This window comes from Rousettus aegyptiacus, unplaced genomic scaffold (genome assembly GCF_014176215.1).
Source record: "Rousettus aegyptiacus isolate mRouAeg1 unplaced genomic scaffold, mRouAeg1.p scaffold_m13_p_5, whole genome shotgun sequence".
In the NCBI taxonomy this organism is placed as follows: domain Eukaryota; kingdom Metazoa; phylum Chordata; class Mammalia; order Chiroptera; family Pteropodidae; genus Rousettus; species Rousettus aegyptiacus.
Genome location: NW_023416308.1, coordinates 31,044,247 through 31,070,986, shown reverse-complemented (window position 1 = coordinate 31,070,986; position 26,740 = coordinate 31,044,247). Strand labels below are relative to the sequence as shown.

Here is a 26,740-nt window from a genome sequence, read left to right as displayed (position 1 = left end):
CATTCTCCAGATGCTCACAGCCAGGCTTCAAGTTAGCATAGCTATACCTGAATTTGGATCTAGAGACAAATTGCTACTTCATTACAGAACCAGTGAGAAGCATCCAATTTTTAAGGTTGTTAAACTTGCAAGGGCAACAGAGATCCAAATGAATATATAATGAAGAATTACCTAATATGGAGCAAAGTATCTTAGAGGTAAAAGAGAAATACACACACACACACACACACACACACACACACACACACACACACATCTAGAGCCCTCATGCTCTAGAAAAACATTTTATAATAGTAGGAATAGTTGTGGTAAGAGTATTTTCTATATTCTATTCCCTATTTAGATATGATAAGCAAGATGTAAAATGCCAGTTACTCCTTTACTTTTCACAAGGTAAGTGGTGCCAAGGAGTCAGTCATCATTTAGTAAGCTTTTCTGTACACCTGTCACCTGTGCAGGCCTCTCTGAAAGTCTTAGAGGTACAGACTCCTTTAGTTTGTGAATATCACCCACTGAGCTGCTACTGATAAATATTCACTAAAAAGATGTCTGGTCTTACAAGATACAGGAAACAATAGCCCAGTTGCCTGAGAAATCATGGATTCATGGAGGAGGCTTGCAGGGTCCACCTCTAGGGCCACAGTGACAACAGAGATGGAAAGCTTAGTTGCCCTAAGCTTGTGACACACACTGTGAATTCCTGAGCTATTTGGGGAAATCAGCAACCACTTTAGTGTCTTTATCTGCTGCAGGAAGAAGCCTTACATATTCTACAGTCAATTGACTTCTGAGTAAAGGAATCAAGCTCTTATTTCTGTCAATTCTAACTTTTTACCTCACCAGTACACTTTTACAGCAGTTTCTTTTTTTCTTAATAAAAATTTCCATTTAAAAGAAGCCTCCAAATAGAATTCAAAAAAGGAAACCCAGTCTAGATTTCAACACAGGACAAAACCTGGTACACAGAAAACCCAAAAGTCATTTTAGAATTTTGCAAACACCATGCTTACAGTTGAAGACATTAAATCAATATAAAATGATAAAAATATCAAGGCTTTCTTCTGAAAATGCAGTCACACATACCCTTCCTTACTGCCGTTTCCAAACACTCAACTGTCTGAAGCTTTTCCTGTCTCCCTAGCTCCTTTGCCAGGCCTGTGCTTGGCAAGAGAACAAGGATCATACGGGTTCTCAAATCACTAACTCACCATTTAAGGGGAAGAGGGCCTGATTGCTTTCCCCACTTTCCATCAGCTTAGCTACTGTTTCTACATAATTAAAAGATGACTGACAGTAAAGAGGGAGTTTGTTTTCTTCCATTGAATTCAGTTGTTTAGATGACAGCCTGTGAGTGCTGCAATTTTGCAGGTTAAAGACAATTTACCTCAGAGGTGATATTGAAAACAACACATAAATTGCTTCCATATCTTGACTATTATAAATAGTGTGGCAGCGACCATGAGATGCATATATCTTTTTGAAATACTATTTTGGTTTCCTTTGGATAAATACCCTGAAGTGTAATTTCTAGGTCATAAGTTCTATTTTTAATTTTTCGAGAAACATTCAAACTTTTTTCCATAGTGGCTGCACTAGTTTGCAATCTCACCAACACTGCATGAGAGTTCCCTTTTCTCCACATTCTCACCAACACTTATTTTTTGATTTATTGATGATAGCCATTCTGACAGATATAAGGTGAAATCTCATTGTGGGTTTAATATGTGGTTTAAAAATCTATGAAGATTAGTGATCTTGAGTATCTTTTCATATGTCTATTAGGGATATGTCCTCTTTAAAGAAATACCTATTCAGGTCTTCTGTCCATTTTTAATTTGATTGTTTTTGTTGTATGAGTTCTTTATGAATTTTAGGCATTAAGCCCTTATCATATGTATCATTGGCAATAATCTTCTCTCATTCAGTAGGTTGTCTTTTCATTTTGTTGATGGTTTCCTTCGTTGTGCAAAAATTATATACTCCCACTTGTTTATTTTGTTTGTCCGTTTCCCTTGAGCAAGGAGATATATCAGAAAAAGTATATATATTACTAAAAGCAATGTCAGAGTGTTTGCTGCCTATATTTTCTTCTAGGAGTTTTGTGGTTTGGGGTCTTGTATTTGTCTTTAATCAATTTTGAGTTTATTTTTGTATATGGTATAAAAAAGCAGGACAGAGTGAAAGCAGTCCTAACAGGGAAAGTCATAGCAATGCAAGCCTACCTCAGGAAATAAGAAATATATCAATAACCCTCACATCTAAAAGAACTAGAAAAATAGCAAAGCTCGAAATGAGTAGAAAAAAGGAAATAATAAAATTCAAGCAAAAATAAACAAATAGTCAAAAAATACAAAAATCAATAAAACCAAGAGCTGATTCTTATAAAAGATAAACAAAATTAATAAATCTTTAACCAGACTCATCAAGAAAAAAAGAAAGATGATACAAATAAAATCAGAAATGAAAGAAAAGTGGAAACTCACTCCATAGAAATACAAAAGATTACAAGAAAATATTGTGAGCAGTTATATGTCAACATTTTGAACAATCTTGAAGAAATTGATACATTTCTAGAAACATAGTCTCCTAAGACTGAGTCAAGAAGAAACAGAAAATTTGAACTGATCGATTACTACTAATGAAATCGAATCAGTTATCAAAAAAATCTTTTAAATAACAATAATCCTGGATTGATGACTTCACAGGTGAATTTTACTAAACATTTAAAGAAGAATTAACACCTGTTTTTCTCAAACTATTCCAAAAAATGCAAGAGGAGGAAAGGCTCTCAAGTTCATTTTAGGGGGCCACCATTACCCTGATTCCCAAACTAGACAAAGATAAAAAATAAAAAAAAAAGAAAAAGAAAGAAAAAGAAAGAAAGAAAGAAAGAAAGAAAGAAAGAAAGAAAGAAAGAAAGAAAGAAAGGAAGAAAGAAAGAAAGAAAGAAAGAAAAAGAAAATTATAGGCCAATATTCCTGATGAACATAGATGCAAAAATCCTCAACAAAATATTAGTAAACCAAATTCAGCAATACATTAAAAAGATCATCCACCATGATCAAGTTGGATTTATCTGGGATACAAGGTGGGTTCGATACCCACAAATGAATTTATGTGATACACCACATTAACAAACTGAAAGATAAAAACTATATAATATTATCAATAGATGCAGAAAAAACATTTGATGAAATCTGGCATGCATTTATAATTAAAAAAAAAAAAACACTCTCAGCAAAACGGAACTAGAAGGAACACATCTCCACATAAGGGGCATATGTGATGAATCCACAGTCAACATCACACTCAATAGGGAAAAGCTAAAAGTGTTTTTTTCCTGAAGATAAGAAACAAGACAAGGATGTTCACGTCCATCACTTTCATTCTATATAGTATTGGATGTCCTAGCCACAGCAATCAGACAAGAAAAAATACAATGCATCCAAATTGGAAGGAAGAAGTAAAACTGTCACTTTTAAATAACATAATGCTATATAGAGATGACCCTAAAGATTCCACCAAAAAACTGATAAAACTGATAAAATAAAGTAGCAGCATACAAAATTAGTATTTACAAACTTGTTGCATTTTTATACATCAATGATGAACTGTCAGAAAGAGAAATTAAAAAAATAATCCCAGTTAAAATTGTATCAAAAACAATAAATACTGGAGGGGAAAAATGGCGTAGATGATAGAGGCTCTGTTCACCCCTCTGACAACCAAATCAAAGTTGTGACAGAAACAAGGAGCAAGCAGCAAGGAAAAATCCCCTGGGATCTAGATGAACAAGTCATACAACTAGGGGGAAACCCAAGAAATCACCCTGCAACAGAAGAAGGTAGGACAGGGGAAGGATGTGGGGCTGCCGTGTCTAGAGCAGCTGAGTGAGATGGAGGCTGCAGCAATGGCAGCAGCAGATGCCTCTTAAAGGGGCCGTGTCCATGAGTAGATTTTTGTGATGACAGACTTGCTCATTATGAGGGGGCACCAGGGACTTACAGGGAGCACCAGGGACTTAAAGGGGGCACCAGGGACTAACAGGGAGAAATTGTCAGAGTGAGGGTCCAGGTAAGACCTACTCTGTACAGAAGTGCCGGTGGTATCCATTGTTCCCTGTTGAGCCCTCCCAACTTCCAGTGAGTGGACATAGCACTGCCATAGCAGAGGCATCATCAAACTGAATCACAGAGGTTGCTCCACCCAGAGTACTCCCTGAAACCTCACCTCCCCTAACTTGTGGCCCCACCCAAGCCACATTTAGGTATATCATCAGTAAGTCAGGTGCTCCTTGCTGAACAATGCCTAGACTCATACCAGAAGCAGCCGGCCTTGGTTTCTGGTGTGGCCTTTTGAGGCCACTATAAGCACAGCATCTGTGGATTGCTTGCTGAATCTTTTTTTTTTCTTTTTTTTTAGGCGAGGCAACCCTTGGTGGACCTCACAGATTGCAAGAAACTTGTCAGCTTACAATCTCTTATTTTTTATTTTCTATGCCTACAGCATCTGGTCTTCCTAGGTGGTCTCCCATCCGAGTACAACCAGGCCCAACCCTATTTAGCTTCTGAGATCAGACAGGATCAGTCTTGTTGAGGGTGGCATGGCCATAGACACTTGCTGAATCTTAACAGGAGGCCCCACAGTGGCTCAGACTGGGTCAAACTTGGCCTACAGCTGAATCCCTCTCGGGACTGTGCCACTGGACACCTACTTCACAAATCCACACTAAGACTGGGAGACTTAAAAGCTTTGCTTAGTACATAAAAACAGACATGGAAAGGCAGCCAAAATGGGAAGTCAAAGAAGCAGAAACCATATAAGAGAACAGAACACAGATCCAGATATAATGGAGTCAAATAATAAAACAGATGCAGAATTCAAAACACTGGTTATAAAGATGCTCAATGAACTTTTAAGAAGTATAGTTAAATTCAGTGAGAACTTTAACAAAGAGATAAAAAACATAAAAGTGGAAATGGAAATTATAAAAGGGAACTAGTCTGAAATGAAGAATACATTATTTGAGATGATAAGTATATTAAATAGAATAAACTAAGGAATAAACAAAGTGAATAAAGAAAAGGATCAAAAGCCCTATCTAAAGGATGGGAAAGCCAAGAACATTCAATTAGAATAGAGAGAAAAAATGTGCCAAGACTATAAAAATAATTTAAGGAGCATATGGGACACTATTAAGGGTTAAAATATTTATCTGATTGGCATACCTGATGGAAAACAACTGTTTGAAGAAATAATGATGGAAAACTTCCCTAACCTGGTGAAGGAAATGGGCATAAAACCCCAGGAAGCTCAGGGAGTCCCCAAAACTGAAAACCCAAAGAGACCCACACCAAGACACATCATAATTAAAATGCCAAAGGTTAAATACAAAGAGAGACTATTAAAAACAGCAAGAGAAAAGCAGTTAGTTACCTATAAGAGAGCACCCATAAGATTGACAGCTGATTTCTCCAAAGAAACTATGCAGGACAGAAGAGCTTGGCACAAAATATTCAACATGATGAAGACCTAGGATCTACAACCAAGAATACTTCATCCAGCAAAGCTATCATTTAGAATTGAAGGACGGATAAAGAGCTTCTCAGACAAAAATAAGCTAAAGGAATTTGCCACGCTGATATTATAGGAAATGTTGGAGGCACTCCTTTAAGAAGAAAAAACATGTATCGAAAACAGGAATAAAGAATGGTAACAATTACATTCCTATCAATAAGTACCTCAAATGGAAAAGAATTTAGAGCTCCAACTAAAAGATAGAGTGGATGAATGAAATGGAAAAGAATACCCCTACATGTTGCCTGTAAGGGACTCACTTCAGATTAAAAGACACACAGAGACTAAAAGGAAGGGGATGGAAAAGTTATTGCTTTGATGGACCTAGGAAGTATTAAAGTCAGAAAGATAAATACTGTATGATTTCACTTATATGCAGAATCTAAGAAATCAAAAGAACAAACTAATCAAAAACATACTCACAAATATAGTAGACACTTTGGTGAAGGACAGAGGGAAGGGAGGGCTGGGGGGGCTGGGACAATGGGGTTAAGGGTTAAAGAAGTTCAAATTAATAGCTGATAAATGGTGATGAGGATGGGGAGCACAGGATAGAGAATACAGTTAGCATTAATATATTGGCTAGGGGGAGGATTACAGGAGGAAGGAAACAATCGGGGGGGGATCATTTTATGAACTATATGGATGTCTAACCAATGTACTAAATACTTAAACTAATTAAAATAAAGAAATTTAAAAAACTATAAATACCTAGGAATCAATTTAACAAAGGAGGTAAAAGACCTGTTCTCAAAAACGTATGTCATTGAAGAAACAAATTGAAGAAGACATAACTGAATGGAAATATATATTATCCTCATAGATAAAAGGAATTAAAATCATTAAAATTTCCACACTACCCAAAGCAATCTAGATATTTTATATAATTCTTATCAAAATACCATTGGCATTTTTCACAGAAACTAAAACAAATAATCATAAAATGTGTATGGAACCATTAAATACCCCCAAAGAGCCACCTCAAACTCGAGAAAAAACAAAGTTGGAGGTATCACACTATCTGATATCAAACTATACCACAAAGCTATAGTAATAAAAACAGCACGGTACTAGCATAAAAACAAACACATATATCAATGCAAAAACTAGAGAGCTCAGAAATAAATCCACACCTATATGGACACTTAATTTATGACAAAGAAGGCAAGAATATACAATGGGGTAATATAATTTATTCAATAAATGATGTTAGGAAAACTGAACAGATACATGTAAAAAAATGAAATTGGACAATGTTCTAAGTGTCTATCAATAGACAATTGGATAAAGAAGAGGTGATATTCACACACACAATGGAATATAACTCAGCCATAAAAAATGAAATCTTAACATTTACAATGACATAGATAGACCTAGAGGATAGGTCAGATAGAGAAAGAAAAATATCATATGAATTCACTTATATGTGGAATCTAAAGGACAAAATAAATGAACAAACAAAATGGTGATAGTTATATTGGAGAGGTTTGGGGGGCTGGTGAAAAAGGTGAATGGATTAAGAAGCATAATTGGTAGTTACAAAATACTCACAGGGATGTGAAGTACAGCATAGAGAATATAGTCAATAATATTGTAATAGCTATGTATACTGACAGGTGGGTACTAGAGTAATGGAGGGGATCACTTAATAAATTGTTCATAAATTATATAAATGTCTAAGCTGTATGCTGTATACCTGAAACTAATATAAAATAAAAAAGGAAAGAAAGAAATAAAGCTAACATTTTGACCTTTTATTTAACCAACATTTTTTTTGACTAGGAAAAGAAAATAGTATAGCGGGCACTTACCTACCACCAGTCCTCTTATTAAAAAAGCCCCTGTTCTAGTCACCCTGGACCCTGGTGACTAATCCAGTTGGTGACTAACCCAGTGTCCACTGGGACAGGATTCTTGTCATGATTGTCTGGGGTGTTGTGCCAAAGACAAGAGGGAATTAGAGTTGGGGGTGAAGTATTGGCCTCTATGTGGGCTCTTCTGCTGTGTTTTCAGTTTCTAAACTCTGGATCAATATTCTTCTATAAAGAGGGCCAACAGCAAAACCTCCCTTCTGCCAGCCCATTGGGCCAGCCAACATGCTGTAGGACTGTTCTGTGCAGGACGTCAGAGGAAAAGAGCTAAAGTGACATTTGTCACTTTGGTTAGAGCTGAAGCCATTAAGAGGAGTCAGGACAATAGAAGCTCAAAAGGTTATACTGTTCTGGCCTGTAAAAGGGAAAACTGAAATCTCCTCATTTCCAACCATTTCACTCATTCTTGGGTTGATAGAAATAGCTATGGAAAAATATTTTCCTGCTGGAAAAGGTTTTGTTATACTCAAGGAACTGGGCTGGCCAGCAGTGTGAGGAATATGTGCATCCTCAACCAACTCCCATCAGTCTGCACTCGGACTCCCTCTGTGTGAATCTGGAAGCTGGGAATACATATTCAGGAAGGTGACTTTTCTCAAGAGAGGCGTTGTTAATCCTTTCCTTAAATAAATCTGAGATTTCTCCTGTTATTGTAGTCCCTGCAAGACCTGAGCACACTCAGCCTGAAATACTTCTTTCATCTCTCAGCTGGTGAGATCCACCTTTCATTTTACCACTTTCCCACATCAGATTGCTCTGTCTATAATAAGACTTTCCTCTTCATCTCCTTTATCAAGTTACAACTCTGCTCAAATAGCTACGATGACCTCATATCCTCAATATAAGCAAAATATTGTTTTATTAGTAATTTTAATGACTATTGAGTACTTATGACATGCTAGAGGTTTTCTTATAACTTCACATATATTGATTTATTTCACATCCATGGCAAACATCTAAATTAGGTATCATTACCGTTTTTTGTTGTTAAAAAATAAAAAAAATAATAAAAATTTATTCTCAGTTTTAGAGTACTGGAAACAGGATTTGAACCCAGGTAATTGATCTATTAGCCCATGATCTTCACCACTAAATTCTATTTGGCATGGAAACCAATGGTTCCCCCAAATCACCCAAATTTTTCGCCCATAGTTTCCTCTTTGCCAAAAAGAGCCCCCATGCCATTTTCATTGTCTTATAAAACAAATCATGCTCAGATTTCACCATCTTCCATCTGGCCTGCTGTGTCATCCCTTTATTTGATTCTTACCCATTCCTCAAAAACTAGCTCAAGTCCAACCTGTCCCATAATGTTCTCTAGACTATCCAAGACCACCTTTATCTCCTTGAGCCCTGTAGCACATCATCTCCAACCCTGTGTGCCTGACCATATTATGTATGTCTATGCCCTGTCTTGTTTTGAGTGACTAGGAGCCATTTCAGAGAAAGGAAACTGTCATAGTATTCTGTAGCCCTTGTAGAATCTTACCAATATGAGGGAAAAACCAAAATCAGATTGACATAGGATGGGGCTCTGGATAACTTTTCAACCCCAAGTTTTACAAAAACTCTGTAAGAGAAAATGAGCAGGCTAGCCATATCTTCCATGCTTTAATAGTACACATGGCTGAGTCGAACCACATTTTTTATAGATACAAACAGAGCACCAAAGACTCTAGGGAATTCCCTAGAGTCTTTGGTGCTCTGTTTGTATCTATAAGAAATGTTTTTGTTTTTGTTTCTCTAATTCTGAAGAAAACCCAGGTGTGCTTACAAATCCTGCCTTCGTTGATGTAGTAATGAGAACTCTGTAAATTGCAACAGGACATCATCTCCTCTTATTTGCTGGCATTGGTTTCTGGGTATGAGAAGCAGAAACTAGGAACCAACTATTTGGCACCAAGGAGTATCTTCTATTCTTCAGATACTTCAGGTGCACACAGTGAGATGCTAACCAATTATAGCTACTAGAAGTGCACATCTCAGTTCTCTTGCCAGCCTACCCATCCTAGAATAGATCAATAATGGATGGCTACATGGTGGATGCTAGAACCATATTCACCTTGAGTACATTGAGAGTCTATAATTCTGTACGTTTCTACCCACCCTCTCTCTCTTTTTTTTTTTTATTTTTTATAGGTGATCTCTGTAGAACCACCCTAGGCCACTCACTAATTAAGAGTTTTGGGAGGAGGTTAAATGTATGTATAAGAAAATATATAAATTCTAAATATCTGTTTTTGTGATAAAAGGGGAACAATTATAAATTCATGGCCTTGCAACCATAATTCCTTCTGTCTATAATGCTTTCCTCTCAAAGGCTACATAACTGCTCCCTCACTTTATGTCTCTCCTGAATGTAATGTTAAAGAGATATTTCCCTAACACTTCATATAAAATAGCACCCCCATTACTTTCTATTTCTATCCCCCTTTCTCTATTTTTGTCATAGCACTGATACTTCTGACACTATATATGTATTTATTTATCTATTTATATGTCCTCTACACACTTTCAGAATATAATTCCCATGAGAGCAGAAATGATATCTATTTAAATTATTTTTTGATTTCTAGGACCTAGAACTCTGCCTGCCTGGTACATCATGGGTGCTCAATAAATAGTCAATAAAAATTGTTTAATAAACACAAGAGTGAATTCTAATACATAAATAAAAAGGAGTTCCAAATCTAATTCCAAGTTAATACTAAGACAATCTGAGACCTCAGACAATGACATTATCTCTGTGGGTCTCAGCCTCTCATCTGCAAAATGAGATACCTAGACAAGATAAGCAATTTATTGCTATCAGTTTCTAAATGTACTTGAATCCCCTTGATTGGAACAAGTGGTGCAGGAGGTCCTACCCTGCAACGGACTTTAATGTAACCTTGGGCAATGCTATTTTCCCTTTACCCATGGGGTGAAGGTTAAAGCACAACACTCTGTGGAGTGTTCCATAGAGTGGCTTGGCTAGACACCTGCTTGTACTCAAACTCAGATTGTGTCCTTTGGTTTTGCAAATGGAAAATAATTAGTCACCCTTAAAACACTTTTGCGAACTCATTTCCATGAATCAGAACCAAGGCTTTATACCATCCACCCTGAAGAAGTAATGCTCTTTATTGGGTCCCACAGAAGAGAACTCATAAGAAGTTGTCTGAACTATGTTTAAGAAGAGTGAAAACATATTTCCAGGGAAAGCAGGAAAATAGCTTTGAGACTTCCAGATGATATCTCTTGGCTAAGCATTAAGTCCCTAAGGCATCAGAACTAATCATGACAGTGTTGTCTTTCTCCTTTTAACCATCCCTAGAGGACTTCCATATTTCAAAGACCTCCAAAAAGAAGAGGAAAACTAATGCAGTAGAAATAGCTGTGCTTTTGACATGAAGCACACCAGCAAACAAGGATAAGATAGATCACATAGTCAGGCAACACCATCACTCCATGTGCACTTGAAACGCTGTACCCCACTCTCATGGTTATGCAACGCAGCAACTTGATAGAGTGCTGCTGTCGCGGTACTAGAAATTGAAAGAGATCTATTCCTACCTGTACATACAGCAGGGAAAATCACTTTCAACTCATTGAGAGGCTTCAACAGCAGAAAGATTGATCAAACCAACAAGAAGCAAATCTCCCTGTCGCCTACTGATGCTAGACACATAAACAAAGCTGGCTGCAAGTCATCCACAGGAGAAGCTGGTGCTGAGGCTTGGGAGGATATGAGGTTTAGGGAGCTCTGAGGGGAGAAGGACAACAAATGGTAGTTGAGAAGCAGAGAGCAACTGAGCCCCAGGTTCCCTCTCTTTTTGCATTTGCAGAGACCTGAGGATGAGTTTTCTGCAATTGAGCCTGCCCTGGCTCAGGACCATGCTGGCTTAGGAGAATGTAATTTGGTGTTGAGAGTGAGCCAGAACTTAGAGCTCCAGTTGGAGAAGCTTGATGGGGGATCGAGTGATACCTTATGTCTCCTGTAGCTTTCACTGAGACTCATTATTTGAGGACTTATGAGGAAAAAGTGATAGATTTCTGAAATTCAGCATTACAAAGGAATAAAAAATTCCAAATCCTCTCCAATGAGAGTTGTAAAAAGCCCTAAGAGAGGGAGGAGAAGTATACTCACTGGTGTAGTCACCTGTCCCTAATGACTCTGAGGCTCAAGCATCCTTTGTTGCTTCCTTACCTCCTGCAATGGCCTGAGTCATCCTCACTCTTCCTTTAACTATGGGGTCAGCACTTGTCATCTTGCCACCCAAGTGTCCTCATTAGATAAAAAAATAAATTTTGTTAATTAAAGTAATGGAAATCAGTTACCCTTATCAGGCCACATGGCCTATTGAAACAGAGCCAAGCCTTGCACTGCAGTGTCCTTTTTGCAGAGTTAAAGAGAGTGCCACAGGGTTGGGTTCTCTGAGGGGAATTTCCTGTCCTGGGAACAGAGGAATTTTTCTCCTTTAGAGCTAGAGCAGGTTCTAAACTGTTAATGAGCAGGCTGTTTACTTCAAAATAATGAGGAGTAGAATTAAAATTTGCTAACTTTTAAAGGTTCAATTAATTTCTTTTTAGCTATCTACATAGCATTGTAATCGGTTTCACAAAAATTATGCATGCTTAAAATAAAACTCAATAACTTTACAAATGGAATTAAAAAAAGGCTGATGCAGTATGGTTGGTAGGATTTTTCCCTTTTCTTCTCCTATACTACATCTCCTCAGAACAGCTTGAAAATTCATCACTTTTATAAATATCTCTGTTCAATTTAAACACAGTCATTATTTCACTTAAAAAAATGCTGTAAATGCAAAGGCTAAAGTCTTCTCAGCAAAGTCCCTGCAGTGTTCTCAGTTTATTCTAAACTAATTGCCAAAACAGCATGTGATGGAATCTCTAATAGCCTTCACAATAAAAGATCAAACTCCGTAAGGAAACATATTTGAAAGGTGAGCTGCAGACTCTGACATTCCACTCATTTGAGCAACGTAAGGTGAATGCCCTCTTATTAGTCAGGATCCTTGGGGTAACTAGCATACTCTCTCACAAACTCTCAGTTTAGTTGCACTTACACAATGGCAGCCCTGGTTCATGGCTAGAGTAAGGAACAGGATCTAGTAGTCCAGGTTATATTTCTCCTGTTGAGCCACTATTGAGAAAAATGAATCCATTGATATCTCTCTCAGCTTAGCACCCAGAGCCAATTTCTCTGTATTTGGAAAGGGGTGAATTACTTAGTGGTATAGTTTTGGCTCACCGTTCTTTCTTAAACTTTACTCCTGTCCAGTAAAACCTTTCTCCAGACCACTTTGAACATTTTACTCTACTTTCTTTCCTGGCACAATAGGAGAAACCACGGTTAATTCCAATAGTTAAGACCTTCCCTGCCTGCCATCTCACAATATCACTACCTAGATTTCCCACTGCACTTTAGAAAATGCGCTGCTCAAACTGAGAAAACTCACCTTCTTTCTGCAAATGTAGCATGCTAACCATCACCTTATACTGAAACAACTCAAGAATCCTGACCTTTCTACTTCTCTCTTTTAGAAACTCCCCCTCTGTCTCTGACTATATGGAAAGGCATACCTCCGCATATCAGAATTAATCATAAAATAAGGGGAGTTTTCTTTCCCTTAGCCTTAGTGAAAGTATGGAAGATCTAACTAAGAAGAAAACCTTAAAATGATGCTACATCCATTTATGACAGTCACATCGAAGTTTCTGGTAGCAAATCTCAGCACCCAGAGACTTTCGTTGTGTGCTCTTTGATTGTCTTTCTGGGTATTGTTAAATCTCCTGAAAGCTCTCAGACAGATGCTGATAAGTATATGGACTTTCCCAGAAATATTCCATACAAAGATTTTCTCAAATAGATCAGTTCTTACAACCTTATGCTCTTCATTCCCATCACAATATGTATGGTTTCTATTATGCTTCTTAAAATTAATCTGGAAATCATATTTATCTCAAATAATATAAGCGAGCCAGCCCTATATCAATCAAAGAGCCCTGATGTAGCATTGTTATTCTTAGAAAAAACACAATGTCTTGAAGAGGTACTGTTACATCAAAGACATATCTGTTTTAAAGAATTTGGGAGTTCTTGATGTATAAAATCTCAAGATAGGAAAAGAACTTATAGGAAAGTATTTCCTAGTATTCAAAAGTATAAATAAAAATTGTCCCAAAAATGAGCAGTCAGAAGTTTCAGTCAAGATGGCAGGGAAGGCAAATGTTGTACATGCCTCCTCTCATGACGGCATTAAAACTGCAACTAAATTATGAAACAGTCAACCTAAAGAAGACTAGCTGAACAGAACTCCTATAACTGGGGATATAAAGAGGAGACGACATCAAGACTCGTAGTAGTGGAGATGTGAAATGAGCTCGTCTCACATCCATGTGTGGTGGTGGAGCATCAGAAGGGACATCTCAGCTATGGGGCCTCCTCCCTAGAGGAGAGAGGGCCTCCAGCCCACACTGGGGCTCTATAGCCTAGTGTTTCAGGGCCAAGAAGAAAAGTCCCCCAAAAATCTGGCTGTGAAAATCAATGGAGATTCTAGCTATGCAAATGAAACAGAAGGCAGCTAGAAATCTAGATGTTCCCTTAAAAGAGCCCATGCACAGACTCACTCTCTTGTAGGCACTCACCTGGGCTCTGGTAGAGGAACAGCAGCTCAGGAAGTATCAGGCATACAAAAAAAAAAAATACTGAGTTGTGTGGCTTCAGGACCAAGGCTGGAAGGACAGCCACCACTCTCCCTTTGTTCAGCCCTCCCCTGTGCAGTCTGCAGGCAAGTGCCATCTTGCCTGTGTTGAGAACTACTCCTTCTTGGCCAAAAATGAATCTGCATTGGCCTGGTGAGATCTGCTTGGTTCACCCTGTGACTCCTTGAGACCCTGCCCCACACTACTTGCAAATTCTCTGGTGGCAATTTGGGTAGTCACTAGACAATCAGCCCTATCTTTCACTCTCAGCAGAGAAAGTTCCTTTAACAACAATCAGTGGTCCTCGGCACTCACAGGACACATTTTTGGTGGCAGGCAACCTACCCTGGTCCTAGCTGCAGTATTTCTTGAACGAATCTCAGGGGTCTGTGGTCCCAGGGAAGGCAGTGGCCAGCTTCAGTGTGAGCTCAGACTTTTGTGAGTAGCCACAGATTCAACGCTGGAAACATATTTGAATCTGCACCAACCTTGGGAACACCATTTGCCTCACCCTGGTGACTCCCAGAGACCCTACCTTATCCAACTCTGGCATCCCCAAGGCTTACCCAGCTGCTGAACATTAGGGGCAACCAGGCAGGCAGCCTTAGGCCTGGGGGAGCTTCTTAGGCTGAGTTTTTGTGGCAGTCAGCCTCAGTTCATAGTCTGGCCTCTCCCGCATACCTCCGAATCCAGTGCAATTTGCAACCAAATATGGATAGCTTTGTAGCACCTACCAGGCCAGGCATAGGCAGCAGCTTGTGACTTGGCCTGCATAGGAGCTTCTCTCAAAAGGCTCCAGAATCAACAACCCAGAGGCTAGCATTGGACCTCAACAGAGGACGACCTGATTAGCCCCACAAGCAGCACACCCAAAGATTGGTCTCAACAGGCACACTGACCTGCAGGAACCAGCCCCATTTCATAGGGTCAGACCCCACAGAGCAGGTTGTATGATGTGGGCATGGCCAATACTCATAGCCAGTCAGCCTGAGAATCAATTTCATTCACTGATGTGCTAACAACAATCGAGGCTCAACTACAAGAGGGCACATATAACCTACACAAGATTCACTCCTGGAGAACCCAGCATAGGTGATCAGGGAGATTGTACAACTGGCCACACAGGACACCTACTATATAAAGCCACCTGGCTAAAACTAGGAGATGTAGTACATTTCCATAATATATAGAAATGAACAAAAAGAGGCAGCCAAATGGTAAAACAAACAAACAAAAACAATCAAAAAACACATGTCCCAAATTAAAGAACAGGAGAAATTTCAGAAAAAGAACTAAATAAAATGGAGGCAAGCAGATACAAAGTTCAAAATACTGGTTATAAAAATGCTCAATAAACTTAAAGAAAGAATAGATGATCTCAGTGAGAATTTCAAGAAAGAGACAGTAAACATAAAAAAGGACATAGAAACCATAAAAAAGAACCAGTCAGAAATGAAGAATACAATAAGTGAAATGCAAAATTCACAGTAGATTGTATGAAGCAGAGTATCAAATCAGTGATTTGGAAGACAAGATAGCAAAAAAAAAAAATTTCAAAGAGAAAAAAAAGAAAAAAATGAGAATAATTTAAGGGATCTCTGGAATAATATCAAGCATACCATATTCACATCATAGGCATACCAGAAGAGAAGAGAGAAAGCAAATAATTGAGAACATATTTGAGGAAATAATAACTAAATGCTTCCCCAACCTGGTGAAGGAAATAGACATACTAGTCCAGGAAGATGAGAGAGTCCAAAAAAAAGCGAACCCCTACAGACCCACAATGAGACACATCATAATTCAAAAACAAAGTTTAAAGAAAAATAGAATCCTAAAAGTATTCAGAGAAAGGCAGCTAGTTACTTACAAGGGTACTCCCATAAAAATGGAAGCTGATTTCTCAATGGAAAATTTTCAGGCAAGAAGGGATTGGCACAAAATATTCAAAATGATAAAAAACAAAGACCTACAACCAAGACTTCTCTACCTAGCAATGTTATCAATTAAAATTGAAGGTGAGATAAGAGCCTATTAGATGGGAAAAGGCTAAATGAATTTACTAGCACTGCTCCAGAAGAAATGTTGAAGGGACATCTTTAAAAATTAAAAAGGAGTGGGGGAGAACATTAATTTAAATAATACAGTAGCAACAACTATGTACCTATCAATAATCACTTTAAAGTTAAATAGATTAAATGGTCTAATCAGAAGAAATTGAGTAGCTGAGTGGATAAGAAAACAAGACTCATATATATGTTGTCTACAGGAGAACCACATTAGATCAAAAAATGAACACAGACTGAAAGTAAAGGGATGAACAAATATATTTCATGCAAATGGGAATGAAAAAAAAAGCTGGGGCAGCAATACTTAGACAAAATGGACTTTAAAACAAAACCTATAATAAGAGACAAAAACGGACATTACATAATGATATAGAGTTCAATTCAATAAGAGGATGTAATCCTAGTAAACATTTATGTACCTAACATAGGAGTACCTAAATATAGAAATAAATATTGGCAGAAATAAAGGGAGGGATCGACAGTAATGCAGTCACAGTAGGGAACTTCAATACCTCATTGACACCAATAGACAGATCTTCCAGACAGAAAATTAACAAGAAAACAGTGACGTTTAATGACACATAAGAGCAGATTAATATAATTGATATTTTTAGAGCATTTACCTAAAGCAGCAGAATATACTTTCTTCTCAAGTGCATGAAACATTTTCCAAGATAGACCACATGTTAATCTATAAAACAAGTTTACATAAATTTAAGAAATTTGAAACCATATCAAGTGTTTTCTCCAACCACATGGTATGAAACTAGAAATCAATTACAAGAAAAAAAACTGAAAAATACACAAACCTTAGGAGGTCAAACAACAAGCTATTAAACAATAAATGGGTTAACAATGAGATGAGGAAGGAAATCATGGTATCTTGAGACAAATGAAAATGAAGAAACAACCCCCCATCAAATCTATGAAACAAAGTGAAAGCAAACTAAAGAGGAAAATTCACAACGATACAGGCCAACCTCAAGAAACAAGATAAATGTCAAATAAACCTCACTCCTAAAGCAACTAGGAACAAAAAAAGAAAAAAAAAAAAAAGCAAAGCCTAAAGAGAGCAGAATAAAGGAAATAATAAAATCAGAGAGGAAATAAACAAAATAGAGTCTTAAAAAAAAAAGAACAATGTAAAAATTCAATGTAACTAAGAGCTTGTTCTTAGAAAAGATAAACAAAATTGTTAAACCTTTAACTAAACTTATCAAGAAAAAAAGAGAAGTGACTCAAATAAATAAATGAGAAATGAAAGAGAAGTGAAAACTGATTGCACAGAAATACAAAAGATTATAAGAAAATACTATGAGCAATTATATGTCAACAAATTGGACAATCCTGAAGAAATGAATACATTCCTAGAAACGTACAATCACCCAAGATTGAGTCAAGAAGAAACTGAAAATCTGAACTGACTGATTACAGCTAACGAAATTGAATCAATAATTAAAAAAAAAAAAAACCTCCTAAATAACATAAGTCCTGGCCCTAGTTTACTAAACATTTAAAGAAGAATTAACACCTATATTTATCAAATTATTCCAAAAAATTCAAGAAAAGAAAAGGCTCCCAGTTCATTCTATGAGGCCACCATTACATTGCTACCCAAACCAGACAAAGATATTATCAATAAATTTATGTATGTATGTATGTATGTATGTATGTATTTAATTAAATAAAAAATAAAAAGAAGAGGAAAATTATAGGCCAATATTCCTTATGAACATAGATGCAAAAATCCTCAACAAAATATTAGCAAACCAGATACAACAATACATTAAAAAGATTATCCACCATGATCAAGTTGGATTTATTCCTGAGATGCGAGGTAGTTTCAATATGCACAAATCAATTTATGTGATACATCACATTAATAAATTGAAAGATAAAAATAATACAATACTATCAATAGATGCAGAAAAAGCTTTTGACAAAATCCAGCATGGATTTATCATAAAAATTCTTAGCAAACTGGGAATAGAAGAAATATACCTCAACATAATAAAGGCCATGTATGACAAACCCACAGTCAACATTATACTCAATAAGAAAAAGCTAAACCCCTTAAGATCAGGAACAAGGAAAGAATGCCCATGTTCACCACTTTTATTCAACATAATATTGGAAGTCCTAGCCATGGCAATTAAACAAGAAAGAGAAATAAGAGACATCCAAATTGGAAAGAAAGAAGTGAAAGTATCATTATTTGCAGATGATGTGGTACTATATAGAGAGAACACTAAAGATTCCATGTAAAACACTATTAGAACTAATAAATGAATTTAGTAAAGAAGCAAGATACAAAATTAATATTCAGAAACCAGTTGCATTTCTACACATCAATAATTAACTATCAGGAAGAGAAATTAAGAAGATAATCACATTTACAATTGCATCAAAAAATAAGATAATAAAATAAAATAATAAAATAAAACAATATAATAAAATAAATAAAATAAAATACCTAGATAAATTTAACCAAGGAGGTAAAAGTCCTGTACTCAGAAAATAAACCATTGAAGAAAGAGATTAAAGAAGATACAAATATTTGGAAACATATACCATGCTCATGAATAGAAAAAAATGAATATCATTAAAATGTCCATGCTACCCAAAACAATCTAGAGATTTAATATAATTCCTATCAAAATACCAATGGCATTTTTCACAGAACCAGAAAAAATAATTCAAAAATTTAAATGGAATTATAAAAGACTGTGAATTGCCACCTCAATCTCAAGAAGTAAGAACAACATTGGATGTATCATGCTCTCCAAAATCAAACTATATTAGAAGGCTATGGTAATCAAAACAGCATTTTACTGGTATAAAAACAGATGCACAGATTAATGCAACAGACTAGAGAGCCCAGAAATATATCCACACTTTTATGGTCATTTAACCTATGACAAAGGAGGCAAAAACATACTACAAGGTAGACAGTTTATTCAATAAATGGTGTTGGAAAAACTGGACAGAACCATGCAAAAAAAAAAATAATGAAACTGGACCACCTTCTTACACCATATGCAAGAATAATCTCAAAATGAATTAAAGACTTAAATGTAAGACCTGAAACCATAAAACTCCTAGAAGAACATATGGGTAGCAAACTCTCTGACATTGCTCTTAGTAATATACTTTTTTGATGCATCTCCTTGAGCACTGGAAACAAAGGAAAAAATAAACAAATCAGACTACATCAAACTAAAAAGTCTTCACACAGCAAAGAAAACCATTGACAAAACAAAAAGACAATCTACTGAGTGGAAGAAGTTATTTGTCTATGATACATCTGATAAGGGGTTACAAAATATACAAAATTCATAAAACACTCATACAACCCAATACCAAAAAAAAAGTATTAATAAAAAATGGGCAAAAGACTTGAATAGGCAATTTTCCAAAGAGGACATGCAGATAGCCACAGACATAGGAAAGGATGCTTAGTGTCACTAATTAGCAGAGAAATTCATATTAAAACTATAATAATATAGTGGCTACCAGAGTAGAAGTAGGGAGGAGGGAGGTAGATAAGGGTTAAAGCTGTCAATGATTTCCAGATGGGAGGAGTTTTGGGGGGCTGAGTGAAAAAGGTGAAGAGATTAAGAAGTGCAAATTGGTATTTACAAAATAGCCACAGGAATGTAAAGTACAGCATAGGAAATGTAGACGATAGTATTGTAACTATGTATAGTGTCAGGTGGGTACTAGACTAATCAAGGGGATCACTTTGTAAATAATATAAATGTCGTATCACTATCTGGATCTGGTCAAATCAATATAAACAAAAGCAAGATTATTCTTTTTTTTTTTTTTTTTTTTTTTTGGCTCTGGATACTGGTCTAACAATAAGAAGTCAGGAGATTTTACTAAAATACTCTAGAATTTTATCTGCTTTAAAGTAGTAGCTCTTGTCTCAAAGTTGAAGTTATTTAAGCTCATCTAGATGAATAAATTTAGTTATTTCCATGAGAATGATGACCTAAGTGTTAAGACCTTGAGTGATTTGATATAGACCCTTACAGTGAACTAGACTGTGATTTAGATCCCTCTGGTTCTAATGGACATTACTTGTCATCATTACTGTTGTCATGGGCAAAAAGTCTAAGTCCCTAATGGGAGTTGACAGGTTTGGCTCAGGTTGACTGCTCCTTGAACCCTCAGCAGGTACAGCATTCCTGAATGCCAAGCAAGATGCTCAAGAATCAGCCAAATTGACACTGAAAAAGAAGCCTCAGCATGTGAGAGGCAATTCCTTTTATTTTGCTGGGTACTTCTTGCTTCCAAAAGCAGAAGAGAGAACAGAGGCCAATATTTAGAGATGTGAATAGTATTAGAGGACTGCAGAAGAATAGAAATGCAAATGTAGTTTTTGAAATGCACCCTACTGAATAATTCACTGGAAATATAAAGGCATATAGCAGGAAATGCAGCCACCAGGGTATCTAGTCTCTGCAGGACCATATTAGCTTTTAGAATGGCCAGCATGGATTAGAGAGGTACTTTAGCCATATCCATTTGCAAGTAGGCTTTAAAGAAAATTAAAAACAAAATGGTGGCAGTGGAAAGAACACAGAATTATACATCAGGAAATCTGTTTTCAGACCAGGTTTTGTCACCTACTACCTGTATAAGAGCTCTGGTAAATTCACCTAACCTCTTTAAAAACTCATCTATAAAATCAAAGTTCTAAACTAGATATCAGTTATAGTCTTTTTGGTACAGATCTTCTATATCCTACAGAGCACCATCTTTTGGTAGCCCTCCAGAAGAAATGGATTTACATAATTTCAAAAGGGTAGGAGTGTGCATAATATTTGGAGGTGAGAGAGAGGATAAGAGGTGAGAGAAAGGATAAACTTAATTAAAGGCCTGTATTAGATAGATCATAAAAGTTGTGTTTTTGTTTATTTTCTTTTTGTTGTTGTTGTTTTTGCCAGAGAACAAATTGCTTATGCCATTTCTTTTGTTTGTTCTTCAAAACTTTGTTGATTTGTACTTTAGCTTCAGTTTTAAGCCACCCAGAAAGCTCCCGTGGCTGGAGAGTGACATGTTGCTTCTGTAACTCTCCATGGCTGCTCTCAGTATTCCCTCTCCCTGGAGGGGAGTTTGATTCAACTGTAAAAATTCTCTTGTTGCTACACCTACTTTGGTTTGACATGCAAGAATTATAAAGATAGGTTTTTGGAGGTCATTAAAGCTAATTGCATTTCCTTGGACACAGCCTCTGAAGATCACAGAACCAATAGAACTCCAAATTGAGGTCACGGTCATTGGAAACCAAAAGTAGGCTTGGATTAAAATAACCAAAACAGTATTAAGATATTGAAATGTATTGAAATGTTCTTAGGAAAATTTTGTTCTACATCAAAAATGTGTGACTCATACTGTCTACTGAGGCAGCATGTAGGCTAGCCTCTGAAATTAAAGCTAAAGACAAAAACTAGAGGCTTCTAGTAGATGAAGAGCCTATCTGCATTTGTACACTGCAACAGCTATTAATTTTATTTCCCGATAAACAGAGAGATTATCTTGACCTGGAAAGGAAAACTCTTGCTGGTCAAACTTCTCTTTGCCTGATGTAAATGGAGAAGCATGTCATTCACTTAACATTAAATGCATTTTGGGAAGAAATTTATGGTAAGATAAGAATGATCCTCAATCCCCTGAATTATTATTGCCCCAGTAAGTGTGGGTGTACCTAAAAGATAATGGTGAGCTGAGATGAAAGGCAGAAAGAGGAGAACCCTAAAAAATGCTGTAGAGAACAGGGTAGTCTATATTAAAAGTCCAAAATGAAGAACTTCATAATACACAAATAATTGTTATCCTGTTGCATTTGACCCAATAGCCAGTTGTACATGTGCTCTTTTTCTCACTTAAAAAAAAAAGCTAGTTTTTTTTTTCTTTGGGAGGAAGAAAGAGCTCAGGGTAGGAAGAGCCATAGAATTTGTCTTTTTTGATTAGTCATTTTGACTAAGCCTCTGTTATTGAAATGTGTGCTCAATGACCATTCACTAAGCATCTCATGATTGTGATGAACAAAATCTACTGCAAGTGAGAACCATTGATTTACCAGAGCCCAGATGGCAGTTTAATCTCATCTAGCATATCTTAGCTGTGAGCTGTTTGAGGGTAAGGACTATGCCTAATGCCCCTTTGAATCTCCCACAGTGCCTAGCAAAATATTTTGTGTAGATCAGTTTCTGAGTAACTGTTTGATAGGCAATTGTTTTCATAAATGAAGTGAGATGTTTGATACTGTATCCCATGAAGTAGTCATAGGGAAACATTTCGAATGGTACGTTCAGGAGGTGCTGAATCTGCTGGAGAGGTGTCTATTTCCCCCAGCCCTCTAAATAAGAGAAGTCATTTACAAATAGATAAGCAACCAGTTTCTGAGAGGCCTTAGAACTTTATTATCAAGTTCTAAGATTTCTTAGGTTGATGCAGCATTAATAGTGATACCAACCGATAGATTTTGTGTTAGAATCTGATCTGTGTGTGCTTCCAGATAAAGAAATTACGAATTCATTTCAGTTAGTACGAAAGCCCTAAAACAAGGGAATGTTAGTCAAATAATAGCAAGGGGAAGTAGACCATGTGAAATGGATTCAATTCATATTTAAACCATAATTAGTGAGCACCTACTACAGCTAAATGCAAAGATGAAGAAGATGTGGCCTTGACATTTAAAGAATTCACCGTCTGGTGGGAGAGAATCTGCACTAAGAGTTGAGATGCAGGGGAACAGAAAAGTTTCAACAAGTGAACCCCGAAGGCAAAAAGCTCAGGTTTTCATCGTAAGCTGTGTGCCTCAGTAACAGACACATTGGCAAGTGACCTGGCTTCTCTAGCTCTGACTTTCTAACATCTAAAACAGTATTAACTATCCATTTTAAGCTTGTATATTAAGCCTTAAATCAGTGCTTGTACATGGTAACCACTTAATAAATCTAAGCTTTTATTTTTATGAAAGAATAAGAAGGTAACCTGAATATTTTACAGTTCCTTCTTGAGCATGGATTAGAAATTAACATCACTATAGCCAAAAAAAAAAAAGTGTTATAAATATATGATTGTTAACTGTTTATTTAGCTGTGTTCAGTATTGAGGAAAATTTTAACTTTTTAAGTGCTATTTCCTTGTGTAGCACTGTGTTAATTCTCAACTTCTATTTTAGTTCTGAAGAAAGAATGCCTTCAGATACGACAGTGGATGGTACCTGAACAAAGTGATTTTGTTTCAAAAACTGTGAATGATATTCAGAACTGTGTATGATATAGGCGATCAGAACTCATCACAGGATGGACTCTGAGCTAGGTCTACCCTGTGTGAGAATATCCCATATTAGAAGAGGACAATGGTGCCAGTCAGAAATATACCAGTAATTCCTTCTTATTCAGCGATACTAACCTGTATTTCCATGATCTTCGTAGAATTTATATAAGATAGCTGGGCAACCACAAAATAGTGCCTTTCTTCCCTATAGATTTGTGCAGTCTGTGGCCACATTGCCCTTGGAGAATTTTCTTTCTGAAGGTGAGGCATGAGACAGAAATAACACAGCTGTGCTTTCTGATCTCAGATGGAAATAATGGAACATACTAAGCAGTCAGAAAAAATATTTTGACATGTACAGAGCACTCTTTCTCTGGAAGATATCAGAGAGATAGAACTAAGTTTCTGCACAGTATTCATGTATTTCCTACACACTGGCCTTCTTTTCAGAAGCCACTTTGTATTGAAGCATGAGTGGTGCCCAAATGGTGAGCTAGACAAGTATAGGCTGACTGATTTGTGTGGTTCTAGATATGAAACAGTTAACATCATTGCAAAAGTGCAGGGGAGCCCACAGAATCTTGCTATCCTTTTAATTCTATGATGATCTGGATAGAAAAGCCAATCCTGCTGTTTTGATGGCTTAATTTCTTTTCCTCAGTCACTGCAGCAGTGACACTTCTAAAAGGGACAGTCTCCTCCTCTATGAAACCAACTCCATTGGAATTCTACTAAATGGCACTAAATGTCTTCAAAATCAAAGCGAGAATGTAATTTAAGTGCCACTCGGATCTTCCCACAGTTTCTCTGTACCCACACACTACAGCACTGCTTGGTGACAGGTCTATAGTTTAGGGTACCACACAGTGGGAAAAAATGATGGTTTTCAACCATGTATTTCAGGAAATTGACAATTTTTATGGTACGCTTCTAATGTAGAATCATCCAGATTCCCTCCCTGCCACACAAGTTAAAAACATCAGTAGACCGTGAGAAAGCAAGGTATTTGTCAAGAAATTAGCACCTATCTTTTTTCTAGAAGTGAAGATTCACAATGTGAAGGTAGAACATGATAGCACAGTAGTATTGCTCCACCAGAATAAGAGCTGAGTTAAGAAATTTTGTATGGGGATGGAGAGAAAATCATACTCTCCTCCTCAAACTACTGTTTTTATATGAAATATTGCATACTCCATATATAGCATGTATCCTATAGTACCATTATTCTAATTTAAGAAGAACCGAGCACATGAATGTAGATTTAAAAAGAATTACAAAAATTAATTAAATAAACATTTAGTAAGCATCTATTATGTACCAGTCATGCCCATTTGATTGAAGTAGTTCTTCTTTCTTGGAACTCACATGTTAGTGAAAAATTCCAATACACAAATGAATACACATAATACAATCTGAAATTGGAATGGATGTAACTTAAAGGTATCAGTCATGAAGAGCTAGGAGTAGACCAATGAAGAATGGTGAAAGAGTTATGAAAGTATGAGTAAAAAGTGGCATATTAATTTTGTATGTCTTTATCTCTATAAAATTATGATGGATAAAATATCTCAGGTCAATAGATGGAATAACTTTCTGATAGTAAAAGTTGTTTAAAATGGAATGAGTCACAAGGAGATACCACAAAATTGGCTTTCCCCTATTTGTCACGGTTATTTTAGAAACAGCAAATGGCCTTTCAGAGTTTTGTCAATATCTAGCTTTTGTGGTATGGGACTAAGTGTAATTAGGAGTGAATTGAGAAAAGTGTTGTCTATATTCTCCATCTCTCCCCTTTTCCACCTCCCATTCCCTTCTAAACTCACTACAATTGAGCTTTAAAATCCATCCATTCCAACAAAACAGCTGTTATCAAGGTCATCAAGTACTCCATCTTACCAAATTGCCAAAAGTCATTTCCCATTTCCCATTGTATTGCTCTCTTCTCAGCAGCATTTAAAAGAAATACTTTTCTCTTCAAGCTTCTGTGATATCACTCTCTTGCTCATTTGTTCATTTACTTTTTATGTACTAGATAGCTGCTCCTTTTTGGCCACCCTTTTTCCTCCTTCTCTTCCTGACCTCTAAAAGGAGTACTCCAGGGTTCCATCTTCATTCCTCGACTCTCCTGTCTTCACACTCCTAGCATGGCCTCATGCAATCTCATGGTTTTGAATGCCATCCATATCCTGGTTATTCTCAAACCTAAATCCTTAATCTAGTCCATTTTCCAGAGAACAAAATTCATATATCTAAACATCCACTTAAATCCTACAGGCTCCTCAAACGTAACATACACAAACTGAATAGAGTTTCATGCCATGCTATCCCTCTTCACACATGCATTTTCTTCCTTGAGATGCTTCCAGTACAGCAAATGGCACCACCATCTACCAATTTTCTTGAGCCTAAAACTAGGAATCATCTTTAATTTCTTTTTTCCCTCTTATCCAAAACCAATTCATTAGTCAGCCTTCTTTTTTCTAGAATGTCTCAACTCTTAATTTCCTTCTATTTCCATTGTTGCCACCCTAGTTTATATATCTCTCGCCTGGATTATTGAAAAAGTTTTTAATCCATTTTCTCTTTCTCCAGAAATCCATTCTTCACCTATTAGGGTAATTTTAACATTCAAATTGAATCACTTCACTTCAATGGTTGAAAACTTCAGTGCGTTACTATTGAATTTAAAATAAACTCCATTCTCACACCATGTCTATAAGGCCTTAGATGATCTTGTTCATGTCAATTTTGGAACTCTATCTCCTGAAACTTTCACATTGTCACTGTGCTTACACTTTATAGGCTTTCTTTCTATTTTTTCCAAGACAGGCAATATTCATTGCTACCCCTGCCTTTTGTACCTGCTCTCTTGTCTATCAAAAATGCTCTTTCCCTAGATAATAAAATAATTGTCTTTTTCTCATAGTAGCTTTCACTGAGTCTTGTTTGACTGTCTGAGCTGAGGTACTTTAAACCCATCACCAATGACTTTTCTACCATTGTCTATTTTACAGAAGAAATCTATTTTATGTATTTTGCATGTTTAGTATACTTTTTACATCATTAGGAATGTGGAATCTCTGTGAGGATAAGAACTTCGTCTCCTTCATTGTTATATCCTTGTCCTTAATATGGCCATAGAATCATAGATTATCAAAATTATTAAATGAATATATTTATTAACACATGAGTAAATAGATGAATGAGGTTTCCCTGGATACT

At 36.6% G+C, this 26,740-nt stretch overlaps 1 protein-coding gene and 1 pseudogene across 2 annotated transcripts in view; both read right to left on the bottom strand.

The window, feature by feature from the left end:
* The window catches only part of OPCML (opioid binding protein/cell adhesion molecule like), a 1,143,910-nt gene that overhangs the window by 946,301 nt on the left and 170,869 nt on the right, over nucleotides 1-26,740 (bottom strand). The window lies entirely within an intron of this gene.
* On the bottom strand, nucleotides 4,498-4,615 carry LOC118603626 (annotated as a pseudogene).